At 41.8% G+C, this 26,341-nt stretch overlaps 1 protein-coding gene and 1 long non-coding RNA gene across 3 annotated transcripts in view; one reads left to right on the top strand and one right to left on the bottom strand.

Annotated features, from left to right (window-relative positions):
• The window catches only part of XKR4 (XK related 4), a 401,273-nt gene that overhangs the window by 40,993 nt on the left and 333,939 nt on the right, over positions 1 to 26,341 (bottom strand). The window lies entirely within an intron of this gene.
• Positions 4,829 to 25,876, top strand: LOC137518926 (uncharacterized). Of its 2 annotated transcripts, none has more exons than XR_011020930.1 (5): positions 4,829 to 4,929; positions 10,361 to 10,465; positions 20,822 to 20,915; positions 21,993 to 22,108; positions 25,682 to 25,876. It is a non-coding gene; the product is annotated as an uncharacterized lncRNA (long non-coding RNA). The 2 variants fall into 2 exon arrangements; XR_011020929.1 differs by having other exon boundaries at positions 21,970 to 22,108.

Here is a 26,341-nt window from a genome sequence, read left to right as displayed (position 1 = left end):
GATGTAATAGCAGTAATAATGCCATCAATAGTAACAATTAAAATTGCTCCAAGTACAATGATATTCTTCTGGGCTAGCAGTAACAACAGAAAATCAGTTAAATTACCTCAGACAGATTTGGCCAGAGTCACATTTATCTTTTGATTTTTGTCCTTCGCAACTGGGACCATTATAGTCAATTATATTGTTATCTGGTTCAAACATGTGGACAGCTCAGCCTGTGACATTAATTACTTCCCTATCAAAGCCACTATGGATAGACTTAGATTCTTCTCCAATTAGCCAATTTAATTAGAATTCTCCAATTCTCCACTTTAGCCAATTACTGGAAAGCTCTGAATAATACAAGCCAGTCTTAAAGGAAACCCGTGACTGCTAAAAAGCAAAACGTTACATACTTACCTCGGTAGAGGGATGCCACTGGATTATCCAGAGGCTCCTCCGATCCTTCATGGGCACACCATTGGTTGCCGATACCTTTCTCTTCTTCACGTATGCACGAGTGTGGCGGCACTGCACATGCGTACTGACGGCCCACCTGTGCAGTAGCACAGAACCACTTGTGAATGAGGTAAAAGCCATACTACTGTGCAGACGTGGGCCGTCTGGCACCTGCACAGGGCAGCCATGCTTGTACACATGTAAACCTATTCTACAAGAACTTGTTGAATAGGTTCAGAGGGTCTCAGGGCTGGAATGAAGCACACAAGGGGGATGGGAGACGCCTCTAGATTATACAAAGGTTTCCCTCTTCTGAGGTAAGCATCTATCTTTTTCTTTTTTTTACCTTCAGATACACTTTAAGGTAAATACAGCTATGCTTAAGATAGCCAGCTGCAGTCTGAGCTTTGTAAGTCAAAAAACTTTATCTAAAATGATCTGATTTGCAATGAGACAATGGATAACACAGACATGTATAGCAGGGCTGCTGGAAAGGCCTCGTCATCCTTACAGTTTTCTAAGGTGTTTAAGAATGGTTTTTGTACAGCAGGAGGAAATGGCTGCTCCACAATTGCAAAAAAACCCACACCTGATTCAAAATTTTTAAACACACAATTACTCTATATAGGAGGACTTAATAGAATAAAACTTAACTTTTATTAATTTAACATAAACAGGACCTATATTGCCAATTATTGAGATAGAATGTGATAAATGGGTAGGAGGTTAATATCCAGGGTCAAAAGCCACCCTCCATTTGCCCACCATAAACATATAACTCTACACAAAACTCAGTGTCAGAGTTTTGTGTAGAGTTATATGTTTATGGTGGGCAAATGGAGGGTGGCTTTTGACCCTGGATATTAACCTCCTACCCATTTATCACATTCTATCTCAATAATTGGCAATATAGGTCCTGTTTATGTAAAATTAATAAAAGTTAAGTTTTATGCTCCACAATTGACCAGCTGCATAGATGTGCAGAGCCCAATATACTGGCAGATTATACGACGTGCATTCAAAACAGATGCAGCAAATGGAGGACGTTAGCTTAAAAAAAAAGTTTGTGCGCAGATTGTTCAGTACTAGACTCTTCCATCCCGTTGAGATGTCCTCATGGTAGAGACCTAACCTCTTAACTAAAAATTATACACAGTGTAAACCTGGGGCAGCTAGCCATAAAATGGTGTACAAAGTTTCTGGAGAACAGCAAAACATTGGCAGCGCTTCAATCAGGTGGCAACTGTGTTGGTTTCATTTTAGTTGCAGCCTGATTAGGAGCGCTGCCAATTTTTCCTGTTCTTAAAGGGGCACTAAGGCTAATTTCTTTCTTTTTAGTCACTTTATCATAAAAATTTGTAGGTGGAGCAGTGTCAATGACATGTATTGTGGCTGATCAAAAGCATTTTTTACACTGCCTCTATCTATTCTTAGCTTTAGAATCACGTCGGAAGATTTACCTTACTGACGTGACTCGGGCTAATCCACTCTAAAGCAAAGAATGGATAGTGGCAGTGTAAAAAATGCTTTTGATCAGCCACAATACATGTCATTAACACTGCTCCACCTACAATTATTTATGTTAAAGTGACTAAAAAGAAAACATTTGGCCATAGTGCCCCTTTAAGAATGGTTTGTATTTCAGTGTCTAGTGGTTCATCCTATACAGAGACAACCACTGTTTTCTTGTAGGAATACAAAGCTGGAAGCTGAAATATGAAAGTATCTATTTAACCACTTTTTCCACCACTACAGTATATCTACGTCCTCTGTGACTTCATCTAAGCCAAGAGGATGTAGATATAAGTCGTGTAACTGAAGTACAGCTGTGCACGATTGGGTTTGCTCCTGTACAAAACCTCCAGCACTATCTGCTGCAGCACTAATTGGTGAAAGGGAATATATGTTCCCTGAGCCAATAAGATCGAAAATAAATTATACTTTTATTTTCTCAGTTCATGGTGAAAAAATACACACTGTAGCATTATTTCAGAATCAAATATCCTCTCCATAAATTGTGACAGTAACGTAATGTAAGTTTTGGGATAGACAGTAGAAACAGCCAAACTAAATTTGTGTTTTTATATACAATAGTGCTTTTTATTTTTAAACTGGAATAGGTAAAGCTGAGAAATAATGTGTTTTTTTTTATTTTTTTCCTCTTTTTCCTATTAAAATACATAGAAAACAAAATAGTTTGAGGGGAAAAATGCCATACAATGAAAGCTTAGTTAGTCTTGAAAAAAAGGATATATGTTTCATTTAGGTGTCATAAGTAGGGATAACGTTATTTCTAAATAAATAGGGACATAGCAAAAATGTAAAAACTGCTCTGGTTCATAAGGGGGAAACAAGGTATGGATGCAAAATGGTTAAAAAGAGTCATGATCACTTAACTTCCCCCATATGGCAAATTTATGTGGTCGTCCTATGTGCTGTTTTCCCTAGATACGGTACTGGACTTAAGTAGGGAGTGTCGCAGACTGACTGGGTGTGAACAGACAGCTGTAAGTCACTGAGGAGCATAGGAGCATCTATGCATTGGTTCAGCAGGTGGTCTTCTTTCTCATACTGCAAATACTGCAAACATTTTAAAAACTTTCCTATTCATAATTCATTTAAAACAATGCTCATTTAAAGGAACTTAAACAATCCTAACTGATAACAACTTTTAAAACTGACTAGCCAATAACATACTGTCATTTGCAGCTGTATATTGAACTTCTCTCTCACACACTGCTAATACTAATGATTCCCAGCCTTTTGTGTGAATGCATAAAACAGGACGACCATTATGTATGCTCATACGCTGTGACATAAGCCTTTTCCATGATGCATTATTATTCCATTTCCATCATTACTAGACTGGTACCCATGAGTACATGAGTACATTACAGTGACTGCAGTTCAGTGGTGTGCCAGCATGGTACAGTATTACTGGCAGGTAGCCCAGCACACAGTCCTTTGTCATTCATAATAAGTAAGTCAGAAAGGTTGCTGTCTGCGTGGTGCCATAGAGAGGAGGTCTGTTCAATTTACGCCTGCTAAAGAATGCTTTAATTATGAGAATTACAAAGTGGTTCCATTACAAGATGTTTAGCACTGTATACCATCACTCCTTCACGCCTTACCTCACTTACACTGGTGTGTCACTAAGCCACTCATGCCTTTATTAGCGCTTAATATGAATCAGTAACCCTGTACTGAATAATCATGGTGATCCGTCTTCAAGGTAAGGTATTTAAAGTGAAAATTTCATTCAGAAAAGTAAATCAATCCAGGTAAGCATATATACCTCAATTATTTTACCAAACATTAAAGTGGTCTGAAACTCTGACATAACATTCAATAAAAATGTGTTTTCCTACTTTTTATTACCCATAAAGTTATCATATTTGCTTTTGTGCACAAGTAATATTGTCTGTTTACAAATTACAAGTTTCCAAAGTCTTGTTTATCTTGCCCTGAAAGCTGCGATTGCATTTTATTCCAGCAGCTTATTATTATATATTAAACTATTCTAGAGAACTGTTTTGAAATACATGCTTGAAGCACAGAGAGTTTCTCAGAGAGCAACAAAACTGGAATGTAAACAAAGATTCTGTTATCTCCAGTCTGGATACGGACTTGAAGCTGAACAGCCTTTCCAAAGCAGGACAAAGTGGTGTGTTTAACCATTTCAATGATGTTCTGCTACTATTTTTTTCAGGGATAGTAGCTTTAAAGCTGTAAGGACTCTTTTAGAGCAAAGGAGAAATGGTGACTTTCAGACCACTTTAATCTAGGTTTATAGTTTGCTCTAATTTGTATCTACTGTAAGGACTCAGCCACACTATAAGGGCTTTTCTGAGTGCTTGTGATTGATTAGCGCGTTTTGAGCGCTTTTTAAAAAGCGCTCCCATTCACTTTCACTAAAATCACGATAAAAATAGTGTAAAAAAAAGAGGCAATTTTTACAGCGATTTTAATGAAAGTGAATAGGAGCGATTTTTAAAAAGGGCCCAGAAAGCGCTAATCAATCACAAATCGATCAGAAAAGCGCTTATAGTGTGGCTTAGCCCTAACACAGGATATTTTGTTTTAGTCTCCTGGAACAGGCACAATGTGCAAGTCTGGAGACTCACTGACTTTTTCTCCCCACTTAGGTTTCATGGTCTGAAAAATACAGAATGTGAGGAGAAAAAATCAGTGTGTCTTGTGGCCTGAATAATACAATTTTGACTGGCATCCCCCCACATGTATGTTACATACCGTACATTGCTGCAATATGCAGTGAAGGTTCTGTGCAATCAATGTGGAGGCTGTTAACAAAATTTAATAGTTTCTGTTTCATTATTAGACAATTATCATCACATCTTGTTTGCAAATTTCCTGCAGTAAGGACTGGCCAATAAGCAAGCAAGGAATATTCTGTCTTTTGTTTATTGGTGGTTACATAAGCCAGAAAATCAACCCTTCTAATGAAAGTTTTTTTGCTCGGTGCTGAAGGTAAGCTCCTCTTTTGCTTACTGGTACACGCAGACTATTAATTGTTCTATTCCAGCAAAATGTTGACAGGTGCCTGCAGGTGACATTTTATTACATAAGCCTACAATTCACACATTAACAACATTTTATAAATAGGCCTCTAAATGACACATTGAGTTACCGTTATGTAGCACAGATTCAAGTGTTGCCAGCATCTGGGAGAACGGAAACTGCTTGGCTGAAAAGGTCCAGTAAACACTCTACTGCCTCTAAAAGGGACTATACACTGGTGGATTTCAGCCATCGATCGATTGATTCTATAGAATCGATTGTTCAGAAATCGATTCTATCAAATTCCCCATACAATCAATTTGAAGCCGATTTCGATCAATTTGATCTATCTGACAGGATAGAAAATCTGGGTCGATCTGCTGCTGGCAGCAGATCAATGGCCCATAGAGTTGCATTGGATCTAATGGTGCAATAATGCATTTAGATCGATTTTCAATAGATTTCCAATAGATTTCATTCTAAAATCTATTGGAAATTTGTTCCTAGTGTGTAGCACACATCAGATAGATTCCTGTCAGATTGGACTTGACAGGCATCTGCCAGAAATCTATCTGATGGTCGAAAAAACCTGCTGCAAATCTATAAGTGTATGGCCACCTTAACATTATTGGGTAAATGGGCGCAATTAAGGGGCCTATACACTCAGCCGATTTTCTGGCCGACCGATCTATCCCGATCGATCGATCGATTGCAAATCGGTTGGCCAATCGACCGATCGATGGCCGATTTCGATCGATTTCGATGGATTTCCATCGAACTGGCAGGGTGGAAAATTTAGGTCGATCTGATGAGATTGCTTATCAGTTTGCATTGGCCTTAATGGAAATCTGATGGCAAAAAAATGCCATCAGATCGAATTTCAATAAATTTCAAACTGAAATCTATTGGAATTCTATCCTGGTAAAAAATGTTCTAAAAACGCATCAGATAGATCATCAGATGCATTTCTTATCTATCTGCTGCCAATCTGACGAGTGTATGGGCACCTTAAGGGAAAAACAGCATGATAATTTACTCAGTAGACAGCAATACATGGACACAGATTTTATGGTTGCTACCATAAAGAGTACACCAGAAAGTGGCATTGCAGTTTCCACCACTTGTTTGTACTTGGGATAGTTGGACGCTGTATAAAGACTTTCTTAAGGTGCCCATACACTGAGCCGATTAGCGGCCGATCGATCAATCGAAATCGATCGATCACAAATTGATTGAGCAATCGATCCATTTGCGGCCAATTTTGATCGTTTTCGATCGATTTCAATCGATCTGACATGCTGGGAAATCTAGGTCGATTTGTTGAGATTGCTTATCATTTTGCATTGGACCTAATGGAAATCTGATGGCAAAAAGATGCCATCAGATCGATTTTCAATAGATTTCATACTAAAATCTATTGGAAATCTGATCCTAGTAAAAAATGTTCCTAAACACATCAGATAGATCAGAAATCTATCTGATGATCTATCTGCTGCTAATCTAACGAGTGTATGGCCATCTTTACTCTGAAGCTCCCCAAATTTACATTTAACATGCAAAAGTTATTTTCATAGATACAAGTCCCACAATGCATTGCAGGACTCTGACAGCCACAGTCATGATTCATAAAGGCAAATGCATTGTGGGACTTGTAGTTCCTTAACAGCTGGAGAGCCAAGTTTGCAGATCACTGGGATAGGCTGATCTGCTACAATGCAAAGATGAGAATACATCCATACAACTATAGGGACAGTGAGTTCACATGCGGTAATGTAGCACAACGCAAGGTGTATAGTGTGAACTCATCCTGACTTTACAAAATCAATTACTGTGAGAAGAAACAAAACTATTCATACAGTATTTCGAAATCTAATAATAATAATTACCTAGCAGCTGAATAAATCAAGCTGCCAGGTAAGCAGTAGTAATGGTCACGTCTATGAGAACTCATAGAGCATGTTCATTGAGCATGTGATCAGTTTGGTCAGGTGATAGATATGTAAATCTCTGATTTGCTAATCCATTCCAGCGGTTTTGGAGGTGTGTTTAGCTATCAGGGACAACAAAGGGATGATCTGCAGATTCAGCAGTGATGCACTGTGGGACACCTAAAAGCTTACTCCAACCTGAATAATCGCAAATACCTTCTGTTTTAAGAAGGCAAACTTCTGTTTTTCCTTGTATTTTAGTAAGGAGGCTTTTTGATTTCTTTCAGCCACTTAAAAGTGCCTAATAGTTCTGGTTCACCATGAGCTTGCTGGGCAATCTGTAACTAGTTATGATCACGTAATGGCTGGATATGGGAAAGCAGGGTTTGAATCCTGGCTAGAGTCAGTACCCACACCACTTCTTAGCAGTCCTCAAATGGTTCTGAGTTGCTAAAAATACATATACATGTCTCTGGGGAGCACCTAGCTCTCCCACCAAACTCACAATGGGCCACAAAACTTAAGCACTAGACTTAAACAACAAAAAGGACAATAGCTTCCAGAGGCCTCAAAGATCCATGACAAAATATACAATGCTTTATTTTTGACACAAAAATCACAGCAATCCATATATCATAAAAGCAATTAAAAACACAGAGTCCCCAGAGCACCCCAGTCATCCTCACATCCCTCGTCCAGGGCCGGCCCGCTCATGAGGCGGGGTGAAACTTTTGCCTCAGGCGGCAAAGTTCTAGGGGCGGCATCCGCCCTTCCGTGGGTGCGGGGGTGCCGGCCGCCGAGCTGGAGGGGTAGCTGGCAGGACGGGGGTATTGGGCCTAGCGGTGGGGAGGGGGGTCGGACCCCCTCCCTCGCCTGGGTCCCCCGATCTGCGTTCCCCTCCAGCTTTAAATGTAGCATAAGCAGCCGACAGACAGTAAGAGGCACGGGCGGGGGATCACTCACCTTCCTCGTTCCAACGTGCGCTCCACTGACGTCACTTCCTGCAACGCCGCCCACTGTATTGTCTGTCGGCTGCTTACGCTACATTTAAAGCTGGAGGGGAGCGCAGATCAGGGGACCCAGGCAAGGGGGGGACCCAGGCGACCCCCCTCCCCACCGCTAGGCCCAATACCCCCGCCCTGGCAGCTACCCCTCCAGCTCAGCGGCCCCCCCACGGGGGGGGGGGGGGGGGGGGGTCGGCGGGGCGAGCGGCGGCAGCAATCTTTTCGAAACTTGCCTCAGGCGGCAAAAAGTCTAGGGCCGGCCCTGCCCTCGTCCCAATCATACAGACCACACACTGACCAATCCACACCGCTGCAGCAATTATCTAGTAAAAGTTAGACCCGGTGGTAGAACAAAAAAAGCGTCACTGATCAATTTAAATTGCTCCACTATACTAAATCACTGCTGAACAGCTAGCTGACAGGCCTGAATGCACTCAAAATAAGTGCTAGAAGCTGGAATCTACTTCCCCTAAGTATAATGGTTCACAGTTAGAGTCAGTACTCCCTCAATACCCATATACCGTGAATATGTAACAGGTCTTTCACAGTTGCTTATGAGCAGAAAAAGTACAGACTGCACAGGTAGTTCATAAAGCTGCCACAGGAGTCCAAACTTAAAGATGATGCATTGTAAATAAGCAGGCACTGATTACCTTGGGAGCTCAAGGTGGCCTCTTGAGCGCGTCCCAGTGGCTGCAGCTCTTGAGCGCTTTGAGTCCGACAGGAGAAAAGCGTTATACAAATGTTCAGATTATTCAGATTATTATGTGCTAAAGCAAAATGTGATCACAGAAAATCAGAGATTTGCAAATCTATCTTCTGATCAAACAAATCACATGCTTCTCCATGAGTTCTCCTAGACATGGCCATCACTAGATCAGTCATTAGCCTTCTTAAATTAAAACGGGCTCATGCCAGTTCTGATTCAACCAACAGTAATTTTGGCTTTAGCTAAGCAAAGCAAACTGACTAGTCTGAATTAAGATAACACCTCTGAATGCAGATCACTGTCCCTAGATAGCCAGTGATTCATGGAGTACCAATAAGCCTCTTATAAGCCTCTTATGCCTGCTACACATGATGAGATTTTCTGGCAAATTTATTGCCAGATCGATGAATTCCAACATGTCTGATTTCTGATCAATTTTCCGTTTGCTTCTATGGGAAATCGATCTGAAATCAGATCAGACTTGTTGGAATGAATCGATCTGGCATTAAATCTGCCAGAAAATCTTATCGTGTGTACCAGGCATTAGACTGGCTACTGTAGTCCTCTCCCCACAATGGTAAACTGTACGTTCTCAACATGTGCTACCTGTACCCTAGGTAGTATTTTAGCTGATATCAGTCAAAGTGAGGGAGAGAGGAGATACGGCGCTTGACCCCTAGGAAAAAAGACACAGAGACAACAGGAGCCCACATAGCATAGTATATTATAGCTGAATGGGATAAATGTAATTGACAAAATGACTACTCACAAAGTTTGGTTACTACAGGGGTAACCAATCACTTGAAGCAGATGGTGACAATTAACCCGACTCCACTCAGGGTGTCCAACCTGGACTCGATGCGGTTGCTCTGACTGGTGAAAAAATTGGCTTTCACAATGGTGTCCACCATGTGAGGCCAGGGAGGGCTCCTCTAACCCTGGTGTGGTAAGGCTAAGTATGCACAAAGGGGTAAAGAGGCGCCCAGGTGTAGACAAAACTGAGTTAAAAACAATAAAAATGTAAAAGGTGAGGTGGCTTACATCAATAACGACAGTCTCATCAGAGCAAAGGTTTATTTAGCACAGGCAATGCGTTTCATTGGTCTAAGCCGACTTCCTCGGGCCAAGTCCCGAAAGGATAAACAGCCAAAAGCATTGAGCATCTTTACCCCTCTGTGCAAAGCGATGGAGAAGTATTAGTATTTTCATTACATACTATATACTGGAAGTAGGGGATGAAATACAAATCATGCCACTAGCTAAACCCTGTTGTGTCTATTGAAATTATTTTACCATAAATTTGCCTTGCATTTTTACAGCTGTAATTTATATCTCCGGTACCCTGACTGCAACATTTACATACTGAATATCTACTAGTATACTTCATTTCACAGCAATCCCTAACACTGGCTTACATCTCTATCTTTGGTTATCATAGAAGCTCCAGCAAATATATAAAACTATTTAAAAAGATGATTCTGTACAGCTGCTTGGGAAGGCGCTTTCATCTCTGAAAGAACCGCTTAAATTAAACTTGTCTTTTCATTTTGCTCTCACACAGTTTAATGTTCATCTTTAGTGGCAACATGAAAAGAAATGGTGCCATGTCTGTTTTTATACATCTCTCTATATGTATTCACTGTTGGTGAACTGTCATTTTAATGTTTTTTATTCTCATTAGTTCTCGCTTTTAGTTTAGAGTCTTCTGTATTGTGGACATTGTTATATTTGCTGCTCACCGCCATTCCTCTTTATCCCAGATGGATTCTCCAAGGAATTTATAAAGAAAGCACTGCATTAAGGGGCAGACGGTCATAAATGAGCGCAGCGGGACATTTCTGGTCATCTGAGTAGCAAGCTATGGAGTAAGTGTTCCCAGAACATTCATTTACCAGACGGTCTTCTACTTACAAATGGGTTCCGTTTCAGGAGATTGTTTGTAAGTTGAGTCCTGTGTTAAAGGGAACCCAAGGTGAGAGGGATATGGAGGCTGCCATATTTATTTCCTTTTAAAGGATACCCGAGGTGACAAGTGGCATGATGAGATAGACACGAGTATGTACAGTGCCTAACACACAAATAACTATGCTGTGTTCCTTTTTTGTCTCTGCCTGAAAGAGTTAAAGATCTGATATGTAAGTGTCAAATCTTGTCTGAGTCAGGACTGGGGCAGACTACAGTGTGACCCTCACAGAAAGTGGCTTCTGAGAGCAGGAAAGAGATAAAAAGGATCAATAGTTCATCGATTTTAGCTCTGGCATACTTCAATGAATGTGTCATTGAGCAAAAACAATAAAATAGTAAAAACTGAAAAAGTAGATTTAAACATAAAATAAAACTGTGGAATATTTTTAAAAGTCATTTTTAGGGGAAGGAGGATAGATGCAATTGTTTATTTCATTTGTTTATTTTCACCTTGAGTGTCATTTAAACAACATCAGTTGCCAGGTGGTCCTCTTGATCCTGTGTCTCTAATACTTTTAGCCATAGACCCTGAACAAGCATGCAGTAGATCAGGTACTCTGACTCATTTTACACAGATTTTCCTGGATTAGCCATATTCTTGTTCCAGGGTTTGACTCAGACACTACGTATGTCAGAAGATCAACAGGACTGCCAGGCAACTGGCATTGTTTGCACGGAAATAAATTTAGCAGCCTCCATATCCCTCTCACCTCGGGTTCCCTTTTAACATGGTGAAACATAGTTGGAAACATAAATTACTCCCAGACAACTCTGGATTAAATGGCTTTCAATGTGATTTTACAGTGTTGTTTTTTTTTACGGTTTATACAATACTGTAACGTTTAACAAAAAATGTACAGGGGCGTAACAATAGATTCTGCAAGGGATGCAGCCTCAGGGGGCCCCAGAAGCCACAGGGGGCCCAGTCCTGAAAGATTGACAACTAAGGGCAAGGAGAGAAAGAACTTTCTGCTCACTGCATAATTGTTCTAATGACTGCATCTACTCTGCCACTGATAATGAATCATACAAAGTTTTGCAGACAAAGATTTGTAGACCGTCCCTATTCAGTGCTCAGCAGGGTCTTGTGTACAGCACTGTTCTACCCCCAGGCTTTCTACACCTCCTTTGGTGGGAGGGGGCCCCATCCAAAGTTTTGCAGGGGGGCCCAGTGATTTTTAGTTACGCCCCTGAAAATGTATGTAATAAATAAGCAGTATTGTATATTTTGTACATGAAGACTAGTTTGTTTATACCTCTGAAGCATAACTGGAGTAGTTTGTAAGTAGGCAACTGCCTGTACTAAGAACTTTTTGTATAGTATAGTATGATAGTATTAAGGTGTATAGTATGATAGTCTTAAGGTAGCCATACACTAATAGATGGCCACCAAATTCAACTATCAGATCAACCCCCCTCAGATCATATCTGATCTGAGATGGATCGAATCCTTCCACAACTGTACACAGATTGTCAATGGATTTCAGCATTAAAATCGATGTGACTCTGTAAAATTTAAAGCTATAGGCTTGCTATACACCAGTGGTTCAGGGGCACAAAGAGATAATTTGCATATTTAGTAGCGGTGCATTGTGGGTAACCACAGATGTTCACTTAAAGCTGAATTATGGCAAGTACCTTCTGTTTTAATAACAATAATATTTATATAGCGCTTTTCTCCCTGGGGACTCAAAACGCTGTGACCCTGCATTATGCAGTCTCAAAGGCTAGGGAAAAGAGGTGAGTTTTTAGCCTTTTTTTAAAGCTGTCCAGAGAAGGAGCCTCTCATACTGATTGTGGAAGTGAGTTCCATAGAGTAGGGACTGCATAGGAAAAGGCCCGAGCACCAAATGTTAAAGTGGACCCAAATTAAAAATACAAGATTTCAGAAATAAAATCTATTTTCTAAATTATAATAATAAATAGCAGCCTTTTTTCAGCTGCATGATGACAAATATAAAATATTTTACATTTATTGGAGGAATCCCTCCCTTCCTTTCAAATTGCTGGGATTTTTCCCGGCAAACTGGTGGAGTAGATGGTGTCCGGCAATGGAGGAATTGCTGATGGCTGCTCCCAGTATAACCCTAGCTATGAAAAGAGAAGGGTGAAAAGCATGCACTGAAATGATCATAGGTTTGAAGGAGTGTTTATTTATCTTTGTATGTGTCAGAGTGGTGCAACTAAATATTTGTAATTAAAAAAATGTTTGGTTTGGGTCCGCTTTAAGTGTATCCTGGGAATAACCAGCTTCATCTTGCTGGCAGAGCGGAGGGTGCGTGGAGGGGCATAAAGTTACAATAGATCCGCTATGTATTTGGGTCCCATGTGGTGTAGAGCCTTGAATGTCAGCAGGCAGATCTTTACATTGATTCTCCATTTTACTGGCAACCAGTGAAGAGTTTGCAGTATTGGGGTGATGTGTGAGCTGCGGGGGGCATTGGCTAGGAGTCTGGCTGCAGCATTCTGTACTAGCTGTAAGGGGCGCAGAACCTTATCTGTAGATTCGATGAACAGGGCGTTGCAGTAGTCTAGGCGGGAGGATACAAATGCCTGAACCATGGCAGGTAGGTCTTCAGTTGGAATAAGGTGTTTGGCAGATCACACAAGCATTGCTCTTTAGTAGGTGGGCTTTTTGGTCTCTTTTAGTCCCCTATACTTTCCTAGTGGTTTTGGGTCACCCCGAGCTGCTTGGTTACTCTGTAGCATTTAAATCTATTGGAACCGTGCACTGCCTGCTGCCTCCCCCCCCCCCCCAGGTCTCCCTCATCTAATATGCTCCCCACTGGGCTGTGCAGAGTATTGGCAGCTTACACTCACGTGTCCACTGTCCATCTTCTCTCTTCTCCATCTTCTCTCCATAGCTTCCTGTACCGCTCCTCCCTGCTGAACAGTAGAGGCCCAGCATGTACATGGTCATGTAACGCAGGGGTCCCCAACCTTTTTCGGCCCGGGGACCACTATCCTATCGTTTTGGGAGGGGAAGGTTGGTGTCCGGGTTGAGCAGTGTTGTGCGCGGCGGGTTACGGGGGGTGCGGCGGCATAGCAAGCATACTTGCCCCAGTATAGTTACTCCGGTATAGCTAGTATAGTGCCCCAGTATGGGTTGTATAGTGCCCCAGAGTAGTGCCCCAGTATAGCTAGTATAGTGCCCCAATATGGGTAGTATAGTGCCCCAGTATAGCTAGTATAGTGCCCCAGTATGGGTAGTATAGTGCCCCAGTATAGCTAGTATAGTGCCCCAGTATAGCTAGTATAGTGCCCCAGTATGGGTAGTATAGTGCCCCAGTATAGCTAGTATAGCGCCCCAGTATGGGTAGTATAGTGCCCCAGTATAGCTAGTATAGTGCCCCAGTATAGCTAGTATAGTGCCCCAGTATGGGTAGTATAGTGCCTCAGTATAACTAGTATAGTGCCCCAGTATAGCTAGTATAGTGCCCTAGTATGGGTAGTATAGTGCCCCAGTATACCTAGTATAGTGCCCCAGTATAGCTAGTATAGTGCCCCAGTTTAGTGCCCCAGTTTGGGTAGTATAGTGCCCCAGTATAGCTAGTCTAGTGCCCTAGTATAGTGCCCCAGTATGGGAAGTATAGTGCCCAAGCATACGCTCCCCCTCCCCCACCGCCGCCTCTGCTGTTACCTTAGCTGGCGGCTGCTTCCTCTCTGCCTCCATGCGTATTATTGTTCTTCACAGCAGTGCGCCCTGCGGCTGCTGTGATGAGGCAGGAAGCAGGAGAGCGGTTCCCCTGGTAACGGCGATACACATCGCCGCTACAGGAAGCCGCTCTCCTGCTTTCTGCTCATCAAAACAGCCGTGGGCCGCGCTGCTGTGAAGCACACTAACACGCATGGAGGCAGAGAGGAAGCGGCCGCCAGCTTAGGTAACAGCAGCGGCGGCCGCGAGGGGAAGATGGGGCTAGACCCACGGACCACCCACAAACGGCCCACGGACCACCAGTGGGCCGCGGACCGGAGGTTGGGGACCCCTGATAACGTATGTAAGTGTGCATAGTGTGAGTGAGGGATTGACACGGTTCAGCATTAAGCAGAGCTACCATCTGGGGAAAACCCACTCTGTTTTTGGAACATTTTGTTTTATCAGTTCAGTTTCTAACTCTTGAAGGTAGCACATGACAATTAGAGTATGCAGGGTGATAAGGATTAGTTGAACTCTGGGCTATGCGGTTCATTTTTGCCGCTCGATCGATTCCCCACTCGATTCCGCAGGCTATTATCTTCCGCTCGTTTTTATTATCTTTTTCTATTGTGTCCAATGCAAAATCGAGCGGCGAAACGATTGGGCCGGAGATCGAACACGACGGCAATTATCTATCAAGCCATCTAAATGGCTCAAAAACTAACCATGTATTCCCAGCATAAGAGCCACTGGTAGGTCCAATTGATTTGCTCTAATGGTGCCCATACACGATACAATAAAAAAGTTTGATTTTCCCGTTTATTCAATCTAAATGATCGAATCGAATCAAAGTTGAAAATATTTTTTTTTTTCGATCAAGAAATTCGATCGAAAAACGATTATCCCGTTTTTTTCGAGAAAAATCTGATTGAAAATGCTGGAAAAATCTTTATATTCGACCTAACGGAATAATCGAACTAAACTATATAATAGAAAAAAATGAAAAATTGTAACATGTATGGCCACCATAAGTCCTGTGGCTGTAAAGACTATCTTTACAGACATGGGTATCTTGGAAAAGGAGTTTGCTTTATTCTTCCTACTGGTCTCAGTCCCCAATGATTTATTGCAGAACATGGCTACATATATTAAAAATTCTCCACAACGAGCTTTGGCACCCTGTTATGTTACATAAATGCAATTTTTTTCACCTACAAAGCTCATTGTCTGCATTTTCACGTACTGAACGCTGAGACTGAATGTACCTATAAAACAATATGGGGTTGATTCACAAAGTCATACTAACAGTTAGCACGCTGGTGAAAAGCCCATTAGTGCTAAAATTATATCGCGTGCAAAGTTTTGCGCGTAAAGTTTTATGCGCGCAAAATTTAAGAGCACAATGCCATTAAACCCTATGCGACGTTTCTTTCCCTCGAAACGGTACTAACCTACTTAGTGCAATGCTTATCACGCCCAAAAGTCTTTAGGCGTGCTAACTAGGTTAGCACCGCTTTGAGAATCAAGCCCTATGCATGCTTACTATATGCTTACTATATATATATTGCTCTTGTGCCACTCAGAACAAGAGGTATATATACCTCTTGTTCTGAGTGGCCCTTATACAGAGTGCATGCTCTACCATTTTAATGAATTGCATTTAATATACTTTAAGCATACTTGGGGCTTCTGCCCATATGCTGTGCAGTGCTGTAAGAGCATGGAATAAAGCTGTCATTAAACATGATCTGGTAACCACTGGTAACCCTCATCTAAGAAGTGTAATTGTGATTCTCTAGTATGTGGAATACTTTCTAAATCACTCACTTGAAGCCAGCCAGCGAATCAAGTCCCCTAACTTTCCTCTGATTTTTTTTTATCTGAATACTGTCTGATCAAAGAACATTTATAAACCAAGAATCAGCACTACAGCCTAAAAACTGTATTTTCAGAAGGAAGTCGACAACAGAATCTTAAAGAGAATCTGTACTGTCCGATTTGTACAATAAAAAACATACCAATCTAGTCACTGTGATCTCCTTGGTCCCTATTTGTCGTTTGCGCCACTCCCCGCTGCGATCCTGGCTTTTAATCGGCAGTTTTAGGCAGTGTTTACAAACAAAAAACTTGCCGCCAACCAGGAAGTGATGTATGTATGTATGTATCTGTGTGTGTGTGTGTGTGTGTGTATGTATATATATATATATATATATATATACAAAGCTTTCTTGGATTGATCAGCTATCCCTGTCTCTATACTTGTACAGCACCGCCCTTGCTGCTTTCATACGGTTGCTGCATACAGTGGGGATGCAGCCGCAGACGTTTTTGTGCCCCCACCATATGCGGCAACCGCAGATTCTCCAGTCCGGCACGGAAGTTTCAGCACCTGCCCTATAAGACAACACCCGGCGTATAAGACAACCCCCGACTTTTTTTTACATAGTGAATAATTTGCACTCCAGTCTGGGATTAACCACAGTTTGCATGTGACAGGCAGCAGCTCCCTTCCCCCTCAGCCTCACAAACTGCAATAAACAAAGCACTCACACAGAGTCTGCAGGGGGCGTGCAGGGGGTGTGCATAAATTCTCCCTATCACAGAAGAGGCAGCCCATTTCTCCCTGGGTCGACAAAGCTTGACAAAGAAAAGAAGATTAGATACAGTATATTAGAGAGACAGTGCAACTAGAAAAGGCTGCAGTAATCCAATTAGAACAGGTATAGAAACTTATAGGATAGAAGAAATAAGGCTGAACATTTTGTTACAGAGTCACTTTAAATATGTATATCCTTATAGGGTTACAGTAAAGGATGGGAATAGTTCCACAATAATTAAAGCCCCAGTTAATTTAGCAGAACATTATTATTATTCAAATTATTAAGGCATTAAAATGTTTTGTGAAAGTGTATTTCACGAACATGAGCATGTAAGTGGGAAAGTGATTGGTCTTTCAAAATGAAGCCAAACCTCCCTGCTTACAGCCTATTGAAAAGCATAAGTAGGCAGGCATGGCTTAAGATTTATTTGCAACATGGCCCTTATTTATTTAAATTTTTCTCCTAAGTTTTTTTTCTAGGAAATAATTTCTCGGCTACTGTTTAAACACTTCAGCCCACAGGGTTGAGATTTTTTTTGCATCTGAGCAACTTTCACCTCCCATTCATTTGCCAACAATATCAATACTCATCACCATGAATTGATCTATATCTTGTTTTTTTCTGCCACCAATTGGGCTTTCTTTGGGTGATACATTTTGCTGAGAATTAATTTATTCTAAATTCATTTTAACAGGAATATTAAAAAAAGAAATGGAAAAAAATCATTATTTCTCAGCTTTTGGCCATTATAGTTTGAAATTAATACATGCTACCATAACTAAACCCATGTACTTTATTTGCCCATTTGTCCCACGTATTACACCATTTAAATTATGTCCCTATCACAATGTATGGCGCCAATATTTTATTTGGAAATAAAGGTGCATTTTTTTAATTTGCGTCCATCACTATTTAAAAGCCCATAATTTAATAAATTATATTGATATACTCCTTTGACATGCATATTTAAAAAGTTCAGACCCTTAGGTAACTATTTATGTTTTTTTATAATTGTAATTTTTTTTTATTAAAAATTTTATTTGGGTATTTTTTAATGTGGAAGGTAAACAACTAATTTTAAATGTTAAAAAATGTATTTATTTAATAGAACTATTTGGCCACAAGATGGCCACAGTCAAAAAGTCCTGGGAGCGTTCGATCTCGCTCCCAGGAAGAAGAATGAAGACCAGGAACTTTTTCCTGTCGGCTTTTCTTCAGCGGGCTTTGATCAGTGAAAGGGATCTATAATCCCTTTCATTGATCGCTGGGCTAACGGCCGGCGGCAGGAGCATGCACGGGAGCCCCCTCGGCTCGCGGGAGTGCGCGCAGCCTAACTGGATGAGAATTTTCGTCCAGTTAGGCTTAAGTGGTTCAAATAACTTTTCTGCACTTTGCAATTTAAAAAGTTCCAAAATATAGGTGAAAAAGTACTGTCAATTTTTTTTTAAAGAGAATCTGAGGTGGGGTTCTAAGAGTAAAATCTGCGCTCAGAGGCTGGGTCTGCTTATATTGCCCAGCCTCTGTTGCTATTTCAATTCCCCTAAGTTCCCCCTGCGCTCCGCTCTCCCCCATAAATCACAGCTGCGCTGCCGACACGCAGCGTGTCACAGCGGGCTGTGTTTACTTTTGTACTGTCAGTCTCGGCGCTCCCCCGCCTCCTGCATAGCGCCGGTCCCTGCCCGCGTCTCTTCCCTCCAATCTGCGGGGAGGGAAGGAACGCAGTCGGGGATCGGAGCTATGGAGGAGGCGGGGGAGCGGCGGAGAGTGACAGGACAAAGGTAAACACAGCCCGCTGCGTGTCCACAGCACGGCTGTGATTTATGGGGGAGATCGGAGTGCAGTGGGAACTTAGGGGGGATTGAAATAGCAACAGAGGCTGGGCAATATAAGCAGACCCAGCCTCTGAGCGCAGATTTCATTCTTAGAACCCCACCTCGGGTTCTCTTTAAAGTATTTTCCTTTGCTTTGTTAGTTGATGGCTTAAAGTGAACCTAAAGTCAAAAAAAAAATGAGATGAACTCACCTGGGGCTTCCCTCAGCCCCCTGCAGCCGATCGGTGCCCTCGCAGCTCCGCTCCGATGCCTCTGCACCCGTCGGCGAACACTTCCGGTTTCGCCATCACCGGCCGACAGGCATGGGAACGCGAGTGATTGTTCGCGTTCCCAGCCTGTATATCGCCCCCTATGCTGCTATTGCGACCTCCTGGCCGCAATAGCAGCATAGGGGGCTATATACAGGCTGGGAACGCGAACAATCACTCGCGTTCCCATGCCTGTCGGCCGGTGACGGCCAAACCGGAAGTCGTCACCGGCGGGTGCAGAGGCATCGGAGCGGGGCTGCGAGGGCACCGGAAGCCCCAGGTTCATCTAACCTGGTCACTAAAGGTTTTCAGGGAATTGTAGGGCAGAACATAATTACTGAGGCTCCATGAACCATCTTCTACCCTTCATGCAGCTCCCTATGGCTTTCCGGCATCCATGCATGTCTCCCAGCATGCCATGTGATGCAGGTCATGTGACACCCCAGTAGCCGTACACAGAGAATGCCAGAAAGCTGCTAGGAGCTACAGGAAGGGTAGAAGACAATGCCTGGAGCCTCGGTAAGTATTTTCTGCTGCACAGGGGGGAGGTTTGTGCTTTTTTGGCCAATTGCTCAAGCAACCGGCAAGCACACGTGCCTGTGCCGCATACAGGGACTGTACATAGATACAGTATAAGAAGCATTTCTGAAGCCTAAAATTAGGACAGGTATGGAAAAAAACTGCTATCCTGAATAATTAAATTAATTCTACTATATGTCATTATCTGAAGTGTTTCGTTGCTTAGAAGTGTTTTTGGTTTGTTAATGCTTCCTCGGTTTTGTTTTCTGTATTACCAATCACCGATGTAGTTCAGCCCGGTGGTAAAGCAGCGTTCAAGTAACACATCATTTTTTTGAAGAAAAAAGGCAGTTAATTTGGGAACGCCAAACAAAAGCACTCCAGGCAAGAGTTTTTCAATCGGTAAATACGTTTGGTCGATGATTTGTAACAGACAAACATCCCACAGGGAAAGTACATTCAGCACTCCTTTAAAACTTAAATGTTTTTAGGTACAAGATGTTGTGACTAGAATCACAACACAAGCATAATGATATGCAAATATCTGGAATAGAGTAAGTACACTTCCTTCTCCTGCTACTTCTGTACGCACAGAACTCAGCGCAATGATTGCATCTATTTATTGCTGACATTTGCTGGTGATTTTCAGACACTGCAGCATTTATTTTTATATGGGGAATATTATTTTTAGGTAATTAAAAATGAGAATTGAATAAATCGATATCCCATCTCATTATCTTTCCATTCCCAAACCTAGGATTATCAATTAGCCACAAGTATCAGTAATGTCATTTATTTACCTAATATGCATTTTAAGATGAATAGAGAAGAGGGGGGGCTATCTGATTTTACCTTATTGTATATTAGTTTCTCATTTATATACAAATTGTAATACAAGACAAAGGTAATCAGACTCAACATATTATTATTATATTAATATTTTACACATTATTATTACTATAAGGGCTAGTTCAGACTATGAATGCAAAACGCAAATCGTGATAGCAACCACTGTTGCAATCTCGCGGTGCTCTATTGTGATTTGCGCTTAGATTCCCATTCGACAGAACGAGAATCACATCGCTATCACCCCTAAAGCGCTTCATGCAGCACGTTTGCGATTTACGCAAATCGCGACACTGCAATGAGAATGATCCCACAAGGATAAATTAGCAACAGCGCTTTGCTGTTTGCCGGTGATCAGCAAAGCGATGAACAGCACCCCAGTGTGAAACAGCCCTTAATGTTGTTGTTAATATTTTTGGAACACTCATATTGGTCAAGTAAGGTCTGCTTTAGATGGATGTCGGAACCAGCTGCATACGGCAACCTGGATTTTCATTGCAAATGTTTTTTTTGCAAGTTTGCAGAAAAGAGTTTGTCGCCATTTCTCGGCATGCTGTGTTTTTCATCCCAACAGGGGGACATGGAAGTGTGGCAGTAAACCATCCGGGCAGACGACGGCAAACATCGGGATCAAAACGTGAAATTTGCGCAAACGGCGGTAAATGCTGGTAGGCAGTCATACTGATGGCTATCCATTCATGAGAAGGCCGTCGTTTACCATTGCAGAACCATTTATGTGAAAGAGCCCTAATAAAGAAATGACTTTATTATTCAATCAAGCACCTAATTAACTGTAACTGCTAATTAAAGGCCTATTTATAAAGTTGCCAATGACAACATGTTGACAGAAATGTCCTGATATTTCAGTAGATATAACAGCAGTTTTCAGAACACCATGTTAATTAAAGGTTCAATCACTTGAAATGATCAGCCCTTTTATAAAGGATGGACATTTTTTTTTCATTAGTGTAAATTCTGCTTTATTACTGAATTGAACATATTTTTGAAGTCAATCAGCCTGATCACCTCTTTATAATCTCCAGATGGCGTTTTGCATTTTAATAGAGAAGAACATTACAGACTGTAATGGACTGTGGTGCTGGTTTGAAACGCATGGTCCTCATCTTTTACCATCTTCAGCACTTTTACATCACTGCTTCTTTGGCTGTGAAGCAACCACTGCAGATACTGATCAGTTACTCCGGTCAAGTGAAGAGAATTTCTGATCAGACATTTAGGCGCAGCTCACTGCCCATACAATGCTATGGGGCTGTTCACAGTACTGCGTTATAACTGATTGCGTTATTCTAACTTGTCGCATGGGGCTTTGTATTTAACTCTATGTCCAGTCTCCATTGCAGTTCACACTCATTATAATGTGTGCATTATGTAACTGACCACTGTGAACCTAGTCTTAGAGTAATTAGGGCAACAAAATAGTATACACCTTTGTATGGAATCTGATTTTAAATAATGGTGAAGAAAGAAGTCAGCTGATCAATAGTTCTTCAGATATGAGCCTCAGCAATTCAGCTAATTGAAGAAAATCAGGTTAGGTTGCACTCAGTCCTATTGAATTACATCCTCAGTATTTGCCGAGTCTTAGTAGAAGAATGAAGTAGTTACCACAAAGTTTTTACAAAGATACTATGGAACAGTCCATAGTTCAAATATTAAGTGTATTTATACTTAATGTTGCTTCTGTTTTATTGGTTATACCAGTATTTTGTTGTCCATCCTTGAAGGAGGAGAGTCTGCTCGTGTTTCCAGGACTACAGAGAGCGACTTCTGAACGTATGTGGGGTTGGGGTTGTTTTCCCCGCATGTTCATACAGTGATACCTTTAAGGTGACTCACACTGGTGAGTATTATTATTCCATTCTTCGCACTTTTAAATAACCTTTTAAACATTTACATACTATACTATAGAGGCCTCTCAGTTTGCCCGTTTTATTTGACAAGAGAACTGACACTTCGATGGCTTCAACTCACTACAAAACATTTGATGGATTATTGTAGTGCATGGAAAATGGATGAAAGATGTGCTACAGACAATATTTTTTTTATTATACTTACAAGTAAAGTGCAAGTCCAAGGTGTGTAAAATTAACATAAAATTTGTATCAGCTCAAAACCATTAGTATCTTATTAGCCATTTTAATTACTACACAATACTATTGTGAAATTAGGGAAATATGTTTTCATTATTAACGTTCTTATTGTAACGATCGGTGTAACACAGAGAGGATCTGATTACCGGTGATCTGCAGTATCACCGAGAATGCAGATATATACCCGATTATTGATGATCTGCAGTATCACCGATAATCAGATATATCTCTAACCTCTGGACACCTGAGTGATGAGAGTGTTTTGGTGCAACAGTAATACTTTGAGGACCGCACCTGAATATCAGGTGCTAGAGCAATAAGGAGTATTGCTCTGCAGCAAGTTCCTTCCGTTGGTCTGAACTCTCCGCAGGGAGGAGTCAGGCCGAGAGTGGGAAGGACAGAACGTGAGTGACACCAATGGAGGAGTGTCACTGACAGATCTGTGAACTCTCTCTCAACAGGAGAGATAGTTCTCGAGGTCGGGCAGGACAGGTCATTAACACACGGACAGATAAAGTACAGAAACAGGAGACAGATGCAGAATCTTGAGACTAGCCGAGTTCAGCAACAGAGTATCAGAATGGCAAAGGTACAAAATCAGATATCAGAGGAATGGTCAGGAAAGCAGAAGGTCATAACAAATAATCAACAATTCCTAGACTAAGGTGGGAGTTCCTTAGTCATCAACACCTTGGAAACTGGTCTAGATAATAACACAAATGATACAGAATTCCTAGACTAAGGTGTGAGCTCCTTGATCATCAACACCTAGGAAACTGGTCTAATGTAACACAGATACTGACAGGGTCTGAGTGCTACCACGTAGTGATCGCAACGCCAGACACCAGAGGAATGACCAGCACCCAGTATATATACACCAGCGCTCTCCTGCGCCTCCCCTAAGTGCTGGACCAATGAGAATTGAAAGAATTGTCCGCTGACCGGCCTGGTCAGCTGACATCCCTCTGGCTGTCATAAATGCTCTGCCTCTCCGCGCGCACGCGTCCTTCTGACCAAGTGTGGACTATCAGTTCCAGCCACACCAGACATGTGTTGTAATGCCTCTGCTGTTTTGGATGCGGAATCCGCCGCACCGCTGTCCGAGCGTGCGTGTTTTCTCCGCATTCAGCAGTACTGACAGAGGTAGGCCTATGCGTGCAAACCGCCGCGTCGGACGCGGAATCCGCCGCCCTGTTCTCTGGGCATGCGGCGGTTTCTCCGCGTTCCGTCAGGCCAGTGAATGCAGGTCCCTGCGCGCAAGCTGCTATGTTGAACGCAGAATCAGCCGCCTTACTCTGAGTACTTGCGGTGGCTTTTCCGTGTTTTCTCACACTTAATTTCCGAAATAGTTTAATTAGTTTTTCCTTTTTCTCTGCTGTTATCTTACCAACAGCTTTCTGGAGTGAAATACAAAACATCTCACTTGTTATTACGAATGCTCTATTCTTTGTAAATTGACATTATGAGGTATTTACCTCACAAGTTGGTAGTTTACCTCACTAGTGAGTAATTTTAGTTTTCAATGCAGTAACAGCCATTCGCAACATGTTCAGTAAAATCAGTTGTTTTCCGCTTCCTGAATCAAAGCCGATGTGTTCAGGCATCAAGCAAATATATGACTAATATTGGAAATGTATGAAACGCATGCTGTTGTAGCAGCAGGATGACAGGCAGTGTCGTAGAAGTGAATAGGTACATTTATGTATGTTTCTGTTACCTATGCTATTTTTTTTTCATTGACTTTAGAGATGCTTAAAAGCATGTTGGATTATTCATTACACCTTCCCGTCTTGATTAAATAATTAAGTGGTTTTAATCAGCAAGGAAATGGGCACTCCAGGAGTAGAGTACTGCATAGCTTCTGGAGAGGATCATGTTGGTAGGTCTACCACAGACAGTCATGTAGTGCACAGCCAGCTAACCATAACATCCTTTGACCCCGGAGTTCGGTACAGGCCATGCTCTGATGATGCATGTAGTAGAGATAAATATAATGCCGGGCATACACGGCACATTTTTTTTTCCTATCAATCAAGCTGCTGATGGCTCGATTGATAATTTCAGGTCCGATCACCGTGCGGATCAATTCCCCGCTCGATCCCCGCGGGCGGACAATAGCGGGGAATCGCGCGGAAGATGATGAAGCATCCGTGGGGACAAGCGGGAATCGAATCGGGCGGCCGCGGGGACGCGGCAGGAGTCCGTCCGGTGACTAATCGAGCCGCCGGATCGCTCCGTGTATGCCCAGCATAAGGATGTCATTATATTTACATTACCACTACAATGAAGATAAAAGTCAGATGCTTACCTCGGCAGAGGGTTCCCACATCCTTCTTCATACCAATGCTGGATGCTGGGACCACCTAGAAGTTCATGGCCTCACTCCTGCCCATCAACAACACGACGCAGAACACCTCAAACCCACACAATAGCATGGAGCTACTTGGGCACGGCTTTTACCCACAGGAGCATGGCCACACCCTATACAACAAAGCAAGTCATTGGCAAATAGGTTGGGGGGGAGGGTTGCGGCCCCAGCGCTGGAAGGGGATGGGTAAGCCTCTGGGTTATGCATAGGCTTTCCTCTAATGAGACAAGAACCCATTTGGGGCACTTTTTTTCCTGCAGGTTTCCTTTAAGAGTTTTGAAAGATTAAAATACAATAATATGTAAGATGTAAATTAGGCTGGGGGCTTTTTAAATCCAATTCCAGGCTTTGATGAAACAGTGTGATCTTAGAAGCAGTCAGTTTACTCCAGCAGAGCCAGTGGGGGCGGAGCTCAGCCCACACTTACTACTGCAGTTTTTGCTAAGGGGGCACATACGTGGTTGAAAATAAATGTACTACATTATTTATTTCTTTTTTTTCTGAAACCACTATCATAGTATGCAGAGCTGAGGGCAAATACCACCTTCTTATAGCTGAGTCCATAGATTGGCTTTCAAACATAGAAGTCCTTTTATTTCTCTTCTTGGATTATTTACATACAAATGAAAAACTAAAATTAGATTTCTTTGCCATCCCAGGGACAAACAATAGAATTTAACTGCATGCTTCCCATTGTTGCCTGCCTAATGTAGAGCATCCGTCACTTAGCTTTGACTGATATCAATGTAGAATCTCTATTTAGCATGTAATAAAGCGCTGTCTTGCTACAGACACATATGACATGGACATAAGGAAAAGACTGTCATTTCTTTATTGCTAGTTGTTTCCTTGCAAAACATCGAGCCGCTCAATTGCTTTATTAAAGCATTTGTTAAGTTGTTTTGTTCTTTTTGCTGTCACATGGAATGCATTTATCTTCTATCCTTGTCTTTAGAGTGGAAGAAGCTGCTCACAGGCCTGTGTCATTGCCCTTCACATCTCCTCGCTACAGCGGATCAGAAAGAAATCTGCAAACAAATATTGTGCTTGTATTGATTTAACTGGAAATGTGCAAGTGAGCGGCAGATTAGAATGTCTTCTGTTGTAGGGAGAAAAGAATATTTTATTTCTGTTCTGTAGGGCTGTTGAATTATTTTCCTCCAAAGTGTTTAAAGAGGAACTGTCGCGAAAATCTTAAAATTTAAAACACATAAAAATCCTACTAATATAATAAATGGGAAAGTTCAGATGTTTGGATGTTTGTTAACTCGATCACGCGAAAACGGCTGAACGAATTTGAATGAAATTTGGCACACACATACCTGGAATAAAGTATAGGATACTTTTTATTCCCATAACCAAAAAGAGACAAATACAAATTTCGCTGGAAAATGTAAACTGCAGCCATTCTTACACTGTTACACTGGAAGTGTGTTTAGCTTCTATGGGTAGAATGGTTAATTTGCATATATTCAGCAGTGTTGCTCTGGGAGACATCTCAAGCTCACTCCAACCTGAATTATCGCAAATTCTTTCTGTTTTCAGAAAGCAAACTTTTGTTTTTCTTAACATCTTAGTAAGGGGGCTTTTAGGACCACTGTAGTCCCTTACACAC

This window comes from Hyperolius riggenbachi, chromosome 5 (assembly GCF_040937935.1).
Source record: "Hyperolius riggenbachi isolate aHypRig1 chromosome 5, aHypRig1.pri, whole genome shotgun sequence".
Lineage (NCBI taxonomy): Eukaryota > Metazoa > Chordata > Amphibia > Anura > Hyperoliidae > Hyperolius > Hyperolius riggenbachi.
The sequence above is the reverse complement of the archived record's forward strand: the minus strand, read 5'-3'. Positions and strand labels throughout refer to the sequence as shown.